The sequence below is a fragment of the Pinus tabuliformis genome, chromosome X (genome assembly GCF_031772625.1).
Source record: "Pinus tabuliformis cultivar Carrire ecotype Pingquan chromosome X, CPIR1, whole genome shotgun sequence".
In the NCBI taxonomy this organism is placed as follows: domain Eukaryota; kingdom Viridiplantae; phylum Streptophyta; class Pinopsida; order Pinales; family Pinaceae; genus Pinus; species Pinus tabuliformis.
Window position 1 is genome coordinate 1,603,847,814 of NC_142308.1, and position 12,988 is coordinate 1,603,860,801.

At 38.6% G+C, this 12,988-nt stretch overlaps 1 pseudogene; it reads left to right on the forward strand.

The window, feature by feature from the left end:
- Window positions 1–7,498: 7,498 nt before the first annotated feature.
- LOC149146172 (uncharacterized) lies at window positions 7,499–9,963 on the forward strand (annotated as a pseudogene).
- The last annotated feature ends 3,025 nt before the right edge of the window (window positions 9,964–12,988 follow it).

Consider the following 12,988-nt stretch of genomic DNA (forward strand, 5'->3'; position numbering starts at 1 on the left):
ACCCGTTTACACCGACTTTGGTCGCTCAATCTTTCATGGATCAGATCTTCAAATTGCATGGCATGCCCACTTCTATTGTGTCCGATCGCGACCCAATCTTCACCAGTAATTTTTGGCAGGAACTCTTCAGGCTACAAGGCACTCAACTAAAACTCAGTACTTCCTATCATCCGCAAACGGATGGTCAAACTGAAGCCGTCAACAAATGTCTGGAAACCTACCTTAGGTGTTTCACTTCAGAAAAGCAACATCTTTTGGTACAGTGGTTACCTCTGGCTGAATGGTGGTATAACACCAACTATCATGCCACCGCCAAAATGACTCCCTATGAAGCAGTATATGGTCAACTCCCTCCTTCCCCTACTTCTTATATCAAGGGGTGCTCAAAGGTACAAGCAGTGGATCAACTCCTACAACACCGCGCAACCATGCTCGCCCATCTTAGAGAGAATCTTCATCAAGCTCAAAACCGCATGAAGCAACAGGTAGACCAGCATCGCTCAGAGCGCCAATTTCAAGAAGGGGATCAGGTCTTTTTGAGGCTGCAACCATATAAGCAAACATCACTCAAAGACAAGGGTTGTCAGAAACTATCTCCAAAATTCTACGGACCATATCAAGTACTTCAGCGCATTGGAGAAGTGGCTTACAAGTTGGCTTTGCCACCTACTGCAAAAATCCATCCAGTTTTCCATGTCTCATGCCTCAAGAAAGTGATTGGGAACAATTGCAGAATTCAAACCAGTCTACCTAAATTAGACGAAGAAGGGTCAATCTGGCTCCAACCTGAACAGGTCCTAGACACACGAGATAGGCACCTGCGGGGTCGCATGATTAGGGAAGTCCTCGTCAAGTGGAAAGACACCTCTCCGGAAGATGCAACTTGGGAACCAGCCACTATTCTTCAGCAGTTTCCGCAGCTTCAGCCTTGAGGACAAGGCTAGTCTTAAGGGGGAGGGCATGTTAGGGTCCCACCCTAACCCCCTTATTTATGTAATGGGATCGAGTCATAGTCAAGAGTCAATAAAGCCCATATTAATAATTGTAAGTGGTTAACCCGCAATTAATGACGGGACCACAGTTAGTTGCAAATGGGTCGTAGTATTAGATAGATGGTATTAATAAAACCCATGGTATTGATCCTTGTTATTGCATGTATGAGTCATATACAAAGGATAGAGACTCCCTGCGAGGAGCATTGTGTCTTATTTTTGTATCGAGCTCTGCTCTGTTGGAGGTTGCCCCCTCGAAGTGGCCAGTGAACATTGCTTTCTGAATAATAAAATATTTGCTGTTGTCTCTTTCTATTCTATGTTCTGGGTATCTTTCTTCGCATATTCTATATTTGGGTATTTTTTGCAGGTTAAGAGCATAACATAGCGTAGTCACTAGCATCAGTCTGAATATCAAATGACTGTCTCAAGTATGTACTGATATTTTCCTTCAATGCATCAAAGGCCTTTTGTTGTTTGCCTCCCCACTGAAAAACCTTTTTCACACTTGTCAACGCATGGAAAGGAGCGACTATAAGAGAAAAATTAGCAATGAATTTCCGCCAATATTGGGCTGCTCCCAAAAAACTGCTTACCTCAGTAATTGTCTTTGGCCTTGGCTAATTCACAATGACATCAACCTTGGAAGGATTTATTTTCAACTCACCTCCTCCAACATATGACCCAAGTAAACAAAAGGAATTTTTCCAAACTCGCACTTTGACATCTCAAAATACAACTATTATTTTTTCAAGACATCAAGTACTTTTCTTACATGCATGACATGTTCATCACAAGATTTACTGAAAATTAAGATGTCATCTAAGTAGACTATGAAAAACTCATCAAACAATGGCCTCAACACATCATTCATCACACACATGAATGTAGCAAGAGCATTACATAAACCAAAAGGCATAACCAACCATTCAAACAAACCTTGTTTTGTTTTTAATGTTGTCTTCCAAATGTCTCCTTCAACTATTCTAATTTGATGGTAGCCACTTGTTAAGTCAAACTTAGTAAAATACTTTGCATCTTTCAATTGATCAAGTAAATCATTTATTCTAGGCAGTGGGTAACAGTTCTTTATCATAATTTTGTTCAATGCACGAATGTCCACACACGTGCACCTTGTTCCATATTTCTTTGGCACCAAGACAATAGGTGAACCACATGGCGAGGAAGATGGTATGATGATCCCTTTGTTCAACAACTCTTCAATTTGCTTCTTAATTTCTGCGCTTTCCATCACTGACATCCTGTACATGCCAATGTTAGGAAGAGGACAATCTTGCTACAAATATATCTCATGTTGGATTCCTCTCTTGGGAGGTAATCCCTTTGGTTCCTAAAACATCTCATCATATTAGTTAACTACGTCAACAAATTCAGATTTCAAATTTGAATCACAACCTTTAAAAGCTTCATTATCAACATCATTCTTGGGTTTGATCATTAGAAGCACAAAATTCATGCTCGAATTCACTAGTCTTTTCATCTGCCCAACATTAACAAGCGTAAGATTTATTTTCTTGCTATGAGCTCTCACAATATATTCTACTCCATATTTGAATAAATGATATTTGTTTTCATGTCTATGGAAGATATATTTTCTATCATAAAGGTACGGGCTGCCCAAAACTATGCCACAGATATCTAACATCACAACATCAAGCTCCACTTCATCTATGAAATTTGCAGTAATGGCGAATTTCAATTTACACTTTCTAGTAACTTGCAATTGTGCATTGTCACACACCCATCCAAGTGGATATGGTTTATGATGTGGAACGATTTCCAAGTTTAAAATTTTGACAATATTTTCAGAGATAAGATTAGCTTGAGAGCCACTATCGAAAAGCGTATCAATCTTGTTGTGTTTAGAGATCACCCTTATGTGAAAAAATTTTATTCTCCTCTTTTTATTTGGAGTTTCATTTTGTGAGTTTGAAAAACTAGTGCTAGCAATGGATTCTTTTCATTTTGACCCCATGGCTATGATTTTAGTTTCATCACCCGAATCAAATCCCAAATCCTGTTGAGTGGTTGCAATTGTCTTTTGTTTTCCCCTGTTGTTGTTTCTCTTTCGTCTCATTTCAGGATGAAGCTTCCAACATGAGCTTCATCGTGACCCTCCTTGGAACAATGTTTGCATGTAAATTTCTCTCCTTCTTTTTTGATAGACGCATTTTTCTTTTCCTTCCCTTTGAAAGCCTTTTCCTTTCCTTTACTCTTAAATGGATTTTTACTACCTTATTCTGGGGTGTTTTTCCCTCTTGCCTCAAGATGAGTGGCTTGCACACACACATCATCTAGATTATTGGGATTAAACATTAAGATAGTATGCCTAAGGTAACTGTGTAAACCCCCTATGTACTTTAGCAATGCGTCATGTGATTGCAAATCTACACCTAACATCAAAGACCTTTTTCTAAATTCTTGGGTGTAATCTTGCACTTTTTGACCTTTAAGTTGTCTAAAGTTCTACCAATTCATGACGACTTTCTACATATAAGCTAGAGGGTAGAATTGTCTTTTGATTGCAGCAATGAAATCATTCCAAGAAATTGGGATCTTACCATGTTTTTTAATATCCTCTCAGGTCTTTGATTCCCACCATACCAGTGCTACACCCTCCATTTTCAATGAAGCTAACTAAATCTTTATGTCATCCTCTTGAAGGTTTTGAATCTTGCAATAGACCTCTAACTGACAAATTCAATTATCAAGCTTATCTGCATTCACTTCACCATTATACATGGGTAGCTCAAATTTAACATCAAGTTTTAAAAAAGGTGATTTACCAGTTCCTTTTGAAGTATGATGATGAGTATAAGTAAGGGTTGTGTTAGTGCAAGAGGGTGAAGATGTTTGTGAAGAAGAAGATGAAGAAGATGGTGGAGAGGGTGGAGGTTTGTCTCCATTTCCATTACCTCCTCCTGAAGAGTCTTCTCCTTTGGTAGGTTTGGAACTTTCACCTTGCAACTTGGTATTCCTCTCTTCATAAAGGACCTTTACCATCTCAGTCATATCAAAGAAAACCTTTCTGAATGTCTTCTCATCTTCTGTCATGTTTGTAGGTTCTCCTTCATGAGACATGATCTCTAGAGTCTCAACTACAACTTGAGGATGAACTGGTTTTGGAGATTATGGCAACCTTGCATTCCTTCCCCTTAACCCAACTTCGGGGCTTCCCACCAGCTTCCCTTCTCCTCTTTTGATTTTTAACCTCGTAAGCATGGCATAAACTTGCAAACAGTTAAATCCTTCTTCCAAAAAACAAACCTAGTGCTATGATACCAAAATGATATGATTTAGAATATTAAATTGTTGTTGTATATATTCCCAAAAATAACAAGATCGATCCAATAATATAACATGAAAATGCTTCTTTATAAATCAAAACGCTTAAGGTAGGGTAACACCATACCATCACTCCTTAAGGAAGGAGAACACTCCACAAGCCATATGCTTATCAATACAATAATCCTTAACATCTCTCAATGGGGAGTCTCTAGCCTCTATATATGCTTCATACATACAATACCATGGGTCATTACCATGGGTGTCTCAATACCATATATCTAATACCACGTGTTTATCACATTATTGCTAAATACTTGTGGTCCCTCACATGATGTAGAGTTAAACACTTTATTTATTAATTATGGCTCATCCCATTATTACATTATTCCCTTAGGTACCTCCCTCTGTACCCCATAATATCCATCCTAGGTATACTACAGTTGTGCTAAGATCCTCCTTAGATAAGAAACAAAATGCTTTTATTGTGCTTAAAGATTCATGAATTTTTGCAAGTGAAATGATGAGCTTTTATGTTAATTTTATGAGACATTTTAACATAAATGAGAGACTGAACAATAGCATAAATATGTACAGAACATCATCAAAAACACATTACAACAGGAACATGATAAAATAGTTCACCCCTCCTAGGTTACATCTCCTTGGTTCAACTTCCAATGGCTTGAGCCTCTCTATTATGCTCAAAAGTGTAAAAATATGTGTTTACAATGTTCCAATGCTTCTAAAACCTGCTCCAATCAGTCCAGAATGTTAAAAATGGCTATCTAGCCTCTTTTTCATCCAATTTGGTGGAAAACTGAAGAAGTTATAACCTCTCCTAGTTTTCCCAATATTCGCTCCATAAATTGCACCATTTCCGGCATGATCCTACAATTTCGCTCCAAAAAGCGCTAACTGGGCGAAAATTTCACTACGCAGTAGCCATACGTTGTCGTCACTAACAACTCTATCGTAAATCGCAATTGGCGAGAAATAGTGGGTCTTATGGTTTGTAAACGCACCTTGGGCGATGTGCGATTGCAATAAGCGGCGGACTCGACAAAACTATCAACTACAGTTTAACTGTATCGCATCCGAAATATATCGCAATCAGCGGAGCTAGGGTAATACATGTAACGGGGCTTTACTCTGTGCGATATGCAATTGTGATATCGCAATCACAACTTGATCCTATCGGGGCCAATTCTATAACACCTCCCTTCTGCGATGTGCGATTGCGATCATCGTATTGCAACCCTGACTTGTTCTGGGGTCGATTCTTTAACGCCAACCCTCCTGCGATATGTTAGTTAAGAACCAACTTGCGGGCATGGCGGTAAAGCTTGGTGTTGTTGTGGGTGAGGTTGACCCCGACCTCCCCACATTAAATTTTATTCAACCTTTGAGAGGGAACGTGGCGGCCTCTGAGTTTGCCATGTGTCACCCTCTCATTGGTCCACCTGTATAGCCTTCAACCAATAACATCCTGCCAACTCATGCTTGTACGAACATGCCACATGGCACTCAACCATTCGTTGATGAGATTATGGTGCCAACTCAGGTGCCAACTCAGCAGCACAGTCAGTGCCAACTGGGTAGCGTAGTCAACGGTGTGGCCTGCTCACTGGGCTGTCCCCTTTTTTTTCAAAAATTTACCTGTTTGCCAAAGTGAACAGAACATGTTTATGAAGCCATACGGTGTCCGTTTCGTGCAAAACGAGTTGCGCCAAATTCAGGGTGATGAACACTACGCGGTCATTTAGGTTACACACCATTATGACAACTATGATTTTTGAGCATAATTTTAAGCCCCTGATCATTAGTGTTCCAATTTTTTCGCCATAACCCCCTTGGGCTTGAGTTTCCTTAAGAGCTACAATGCAAACAGAATCTAGGCTTGAGTTTCCAAAGATCTTCTTGGACCTTTTTAATTTAAAAAATCATAAAAATTATTTAGGATTTAAGGGATTGTAATAGCATCTCTAATGCATAGCAGGAAAGAGTTTGAATAAAATGAAATTTGACTAGTTGAGGTCCTCACACCTTTCTATATACCTCTTTGGGCCCAAAATATACCTAAGGGTGTTCTCTATAAGTACAAACTGAGCCCATACCAAGCATTTGACCTGTGAAGACTGCCACATGTCAAACACTCATTGAATCTACCAAGGATATAACAAGCATTTGACTTGTGAAGACTGCCACATGCCAAACACTTATTGAATCTACCAAGGATGACTTTCCTTAACTTGGTTTCTTCATTATCAACCCAAAAGATGTGTATTTGGAATACTTGGGCAACAATCTAAATGTATATACATATCAGGAGAACTTTGCAATGTCATTCATCCAACTGAAAAAATGTGAGAAAACAAACTTTAGAAACAGTAAGGTTTTATTGGAGAGCAATTCAGAGTACAAAAATGCACCATGTTACCCTTATGGGATGGAATGCAACCCCATTGTTATTCTCTAGTACTGTAGTGTAACTCTTATACGACAAAACCCACCAGAGGAAGCAAACCACCGAAATGATTGGCTCTACTACCGAAAAGTCAGAAAATCCAACCAGTATCGAAAATTGGTGGAAAGGAGATGCAACGTTTAACCTGTAATTCCTATTGAGACACAGAAAAGTTATTTAGTTTGGTGTTCTTACTCTGCATGCCAGCAGAGTACATAATACATAGTGAAGGGCAATAAAGAAGAATGCTTGTAGGTAGTTGTGCTCATCCAATTAGGTTACGCCTTCATGGTACGTTCTGTACATTAGATATCATGTTTTACCTAATCATCCATAAAATCTCGAGAAAGTTGCAAACAAAAAGCATATTTTGCCACCTCAGAAGCAGGAGTATCTCAACGCAATTTATGAAACTCCACTATAGCAGCTTTAGAAGGGATGCGTCCAGATTCCGTACGCATAATTGAAACGTGGACAGTGTTTGAGATTTATCAAAGACTGAGACATTGGCGGTTATCTACTTCAATTCAATCCTAACGAAGAAACCTTATTTTTGGGATCTTTCTTATTTATTTACAACTAGGAGAAAGCTTATGAAGAATAGCGAAGATGGGGCTTTAGGAAAAGAGCTGCACAACACATGGTGCCCAGACACCACTGTGGAAATTGAACAATCATCTCAAGTAAAGATGAACATGAAAAGAGATCTGTTTGTGATCAGAACAAACAGATAATGCATGCAAGCACAGGCTTACAGATAATGCATGCAAGCACAGGCTTACAGATAATGCATGCAAGCACAGGCTTTTCCTGCAAGCTTACAGATAATGCATGTAAGCACAGGCTTTTCCTGTGGTTGCATGCTTTATCAGTTTGTTCTGATAAAAAGCAGATCCCTTTTCATGTTTATTTTTACTTGAGGATGATTGTTCAATTTCCACAGTCGTGTCTGGGCACCCTGTGCACAGTGTTGTGCAGCTCTTTTCCTAAAACCCCATCTTCGCTATTCCCCATAAGCTTTCTCCTAGTTGTACATAAGAAAAATACCGTAATGTGGGTTTCTTCATTGGGATTGAATTGAAGCAGAAGGAAATCCCAGAAGATTCACAAACACACAAGATGTTTTCATCAGCCATTCATATCCAAGGCTCAAGCAACTATCAGTGCCTTATTGGTATTTAAACTGTCACTTTTATGATCTGAAAATTTTCCTTTCAAGAGCTTTCAGTATTTTTGTAATTGAGCTTCTTCTCCTTTTTGTCTGTTAGAACATAATCATTTGAATTCCTGCAGTTCCTTTTCTTTCCCATGTTACATTTTCTCTTATAGGATGATACCACTGTATACATTTATGCATTTTAAGACAACTTTGGCAGGGCTTGAGCTAGCGAATTGGGGTTTTAAAATTTTTTGCAGGCCTGCAGAGAATTATGTTGCCCTAAACGCATTGTAAGTTTACAAGTCCATGTTCGTGGACACTTAATTAGAAAGTAGTCCACGAGAACTTTGCATTGTGTGTGAGCAATTGTCAGATTGCAACCTCTGGTTCATCCTCCTCGAGTGCGATCGTCAGAAGAAGGATCCGCTATTCAAAACAAGCTTGAATACATACGACAGCAGAATGGTTCAAAAGGAAGTGGCCTGGTAATACTATATAACCACTGTGTTTTGACTTGAACTAGGGAAACATTTGCATCAGCTTGTATGTGACTGTTTAAAACTTGTATGGCATGTCGTACTCATTCTTATTTAATGTTTGGCAGATTCTTTTGGACAGTTTTAGGAGAAAAATGGTTCAAAGGCTTCAATGAGCAATGATAGTTTTCTGTCAGGAAAGCTGTTCTCAAAATGGATTTGCTAAGCAAGTAAATCTGCAACTCGAGTATCTGAACCAATACCATGAAGCCTAACATGCAAAAAAAAAGTAGTAATGCATCGCATTGCTATTTAATTCTACCTTTTTCTTTGTCTTTTTCAAGCTTTTAGAAACTGTACCAAACACAGATTCTCTATGTTTGGAGTATGATCCAGACCACTGCAATTCTGGATCGAAATGGTTGAAACGTTGGATGGCTGCTTCTACTTGGGAGTCTGGTTGTCAGTTCAAGCAAATAATACTGCAAAGTGCTTAAATAAAAGTGAGCATGCACACATCCGAGGAGCCAGAACTGAAAATCCAGGGCATATCTTGATAAATGAGTCAAATTCAATGTTAGACCCTGTTCTTCAAACCAGCTTTCAGCTTGACAAAGGGATCCGATTCCACATCAACACCTGATTCTGTTTCAGATCAGCGCCGTAGCATAAAAAGGCTGTTAAATTCATTGCTGGATTTTCTTCCAGAACGGCAGAGCGAACAGTTGAAACAAGTGTCAACTTTGGTTTTGACTAAGCACAATGTTGAAGCTGTGGATTGCATGAAACAAACAATAAGAAGGGTTTTGACTAAGAACAACGTTGAAGCTGTGGACTGCATGGTAGCTTGAGAAATATGGAATCTTCAAATTATGATTCTATTTCTAATGACTCAAGCATCTTGCTAAAAAATACGCCATGTCCAACTCTGGAGTCTGTTCCCAGCGAGTCTAACACTCCACCTGATGATCCTTAGCTTAACTTATAATAACAAATTCAACAATGAATTCTCTTTCTAATCAGCCCAAGCTTGAAGGTGAGAACCGCATTTGTGATTAAAGAAAGGCATCAAAGTCCACTTTTGATTCTGTTGCATGTCAGATTGAACATGTAGTTGAATAATCCATGCATTTGAGAAGGGTGTCAGATTTAACATTGGATTCTGTTTCAGGGCAGCCCAGCTTGGAGATGAGCGATGACTCAAGTTCAAAAATGAATTTTTGGATCGATCAAAGGATGAAGATAAAAATAATTATTGTGACTTGAGCAAGGTGTCTAGCACAAAAGGGATTCTGTTTTGGGTGAGCGTAGGATTGAAGCTGAGAACCCCCCAATCTAACTTGAGTATTGTTTCAAATCCAGTACAGAACTTTGTACCGGGTCAGGCTAAGGTCAATGTTAAAGTTCCAATGGTAACCTAGAGAAGGTTTGGAATGTGGCATTTGGTTCTGCTTCAGTTTAGCCACGAAATGCATCGAGTTCCAGAAGACAAAGTACATTTGTATTTAAAAAATGATTCACAAGGAAATCCATGTCTTGCAAACTACATGACTGCCACCGTCTTTAGTGACAGTTTCTTGCAAACTCTTTTCCAGCTTCTTATGGAATCATTTTCTTCATGAAAACCATGGTTTACAGTCAAGTTTGTTATATTTGGGTTAATTTGAATTCATATTTGCGCTTTGCAAATTTTAATTTAATCATAAATAATTACTAGGTTGGTTATATTTGTGTTTATTTGAATTCATATTGGTTTTTTTTTTGAAAATTTTACTTTAATCATAAATAATTATTAAAGGGATGGTAAGTACAAAATATTTTTAATAGTTATACAAATCAAAGGTTTAGAGTTATCTCTAAAATATTTATGCTCATTCTCTCTTTAAATTAAATTGATTAACTAAAAAAGAATGTCATTCGCTGATCTGAAACAGGCGAATGAGCATAAATATTTTATCAATAAAAACAATAAAAACAAAATTACAAAATTACAAACAAAATTACAATATAAAAAATTGAATATTATTATTTTGATTACTTTTAACTTTGTATTATTAATTGAGCATCTTTACACTAATTTACGGACATTACATCATCTTTCATAATCCAAGGGATCAGTAAAGTGCTCAAATTCAAAGTGTTTAAAAGTGCTCGAAACCTATACTAGAGCGTAGATCTCGACGACCTGAATCCAATGCAACTTGAATTGCTCAAAATTGATATCGTATGCTCTTGATATCGCACTCTAATTGTTTTCCCAAATAGGAGAAAAAATTGCAGATTAGTTGCAGAACTGCTAACTAGGCAGTCTATAGGATGACCTGGCAAGATGATTGTACATTTTGGACCAATGACAGGTTGACAAGTGTCCTATGCTGATTGGTTTGGATTTGGTTGATTTTTATTGGTGGTTGAGTTTTTGAGTTGGTCCAATGGGGGAATGCCATGTGGCACCCAGGGGTTCATTAAAAATTTGTTATCAACCAAACTGCTTTCGGGAGAGTCAAATACACGACCTCCAAACCAACAGTGCAGTGCCTTACTTCTAGGGCACATGGTAGTTCTTACAAGGTATAGCGGACAATTTTTATATAAAGTTTATGCAAATTGTATTTGGCGGATGGGGTTGAGGCTAAGCCCTGGTCCCCGGTCACGCCATGCCGATAGCACTGCAGGAGGGGGAGCCAAGGGCACGGGCTTAACCCTGGCCCACGATTCTGGCACCAGTGTTCAACAACCACCAAACCACAATGTTATACCCCAGAGCCAACAAATTTTAGGGCAGAAACATGGGGACCAACCTCAGTCACATTGCACTATGTAACCACAACAGTCACTCGGCGAAGGTTGTTGAAACGGGCACGGAAATTTTGGGGACCAACCTTGGTCACACGCCGTCATATAACCACACGTCTCCACCGAAGAGCGCTTGGCGCAAAACTTGAATTTCGAGCGCGTAATTTTGGGGATAACCCTGAGTTTTGTGCCATACATGGAACCAACCACTGTAGGCCCAAGGGCTATGCCGACAGGGGCAGGCGGTTAACGTTAGCCCTCGGTCGCATGGCCCCATGTGGCCTTGGTTTTCAGCCCAAGGCCTTTCTGAGCAATTTAACTAAGCGACATTTTGCACTAATTTTCGGTGTGAATCTCGCCAGTGTCGGGCGAAATTGTTGCTCAGTGCACCCTGGAAAGGCGGAATTCGTAGGATGGTTAGTAGTCTAGTGCAGTTTGTAGAGAAGTTAGCAGAGGAAACTTTGGGAGAGCATAACTTCTTTAGTTTTTGGCCAAATTGAGCCCAACAAAAGCCCAGCTAGGGGTTTTTTACTGTTCTGAAGCCATTGGAGACATAATATTTACATTATGAGCACTGTAAATCCATGTAAACACAAATTTTAGCACTTAATGAAAGATACCCAACATTGGAAGCTAGACCAAGAGATGTAGCCCAAGAGAGGGGTGAACTCTATCATTTTTTTTTATGTGTTTATGATATGGTATATTGTCTCTGTTATTGTTGTTAACTAAGTTTAAAAATTAGTATTTTATGTGTTTTGTAAAGTGATCCATTACCCAAAATACATAATTTTTTACTTGTAATTTTTCCATCACCTTCAAGTTTACATTACATATCATTTTGGTATCAGAGCTCAAGGTTATTTTGAAGGTTTGATTTTGTTTACAAGTGTTTTCTAATTCTTACAAGGTTGAAGCTTAAAATAGGAGAAGGAGAACTTGTGGAGCTAAGGCCTTCAATTGTTTCAAGGAGAACACATACACCTCAAGCTTCAATAGTCATGGAACATGAATAAGGTCTTGAAGGGATGTCTGAAGATGAAAGAACTTTCAGAAAATATTTCTTTGAGATGTCTAAAATGGTGAAAGTTCTTTATGAGGAGAGGAACTCAAGGTTGTATGGAGAGAGATCAAAAACTCCAAAAGGAGATGGAGGAAAAGAAGACAAGCCTCCAAAAGGGAATGGTGACAAACCACCACCTTCACCTCCATCATCCTCATCTTCTTCTACTTCTTCAACACTTTCACAAACACCTCCAAATTCTCCAAAGGGACATGGTAAAACTCCTTTGTTAAAGCTTGACATAAAGTTTGAATTGCCTATGTACAATGGAGAGGTAAATGTTGAGAAATTAGATAATTGGGTTCGTCAGATTGAAGTGTATTGCAGGATACAAAGAATCAAGGATGATGAGACCAAAATTTAGCTTACTTCTCTTAGGTTGGAAGGTGCAACACTCATTTGGTGGGAGAACAATACTCAAGAGGACATTAAGAAACATGGTAAGGTTTTATCCTCTTGGAATGATTTTGTTGTTGCAATAAGAAGACAATTTTATCCATTAGCATACATGCAAAAAGCTATCATGGATTGGAAAAACTTTAGGCAAGCTAAGGGTCAAAATGTGCAAAGCTATACTCAAGAATTTAAGAAAAGAGCTTTAATTTTGGGTATAGATTTATCCTCTCAAGACATTTTACTCAAATACATTGGAGGATTGCATAGTTCTTTGAGACACACAATTCTCATGTTTAACCCTACAAAACTAGATGAAGTTTGTTTACAAGCAAC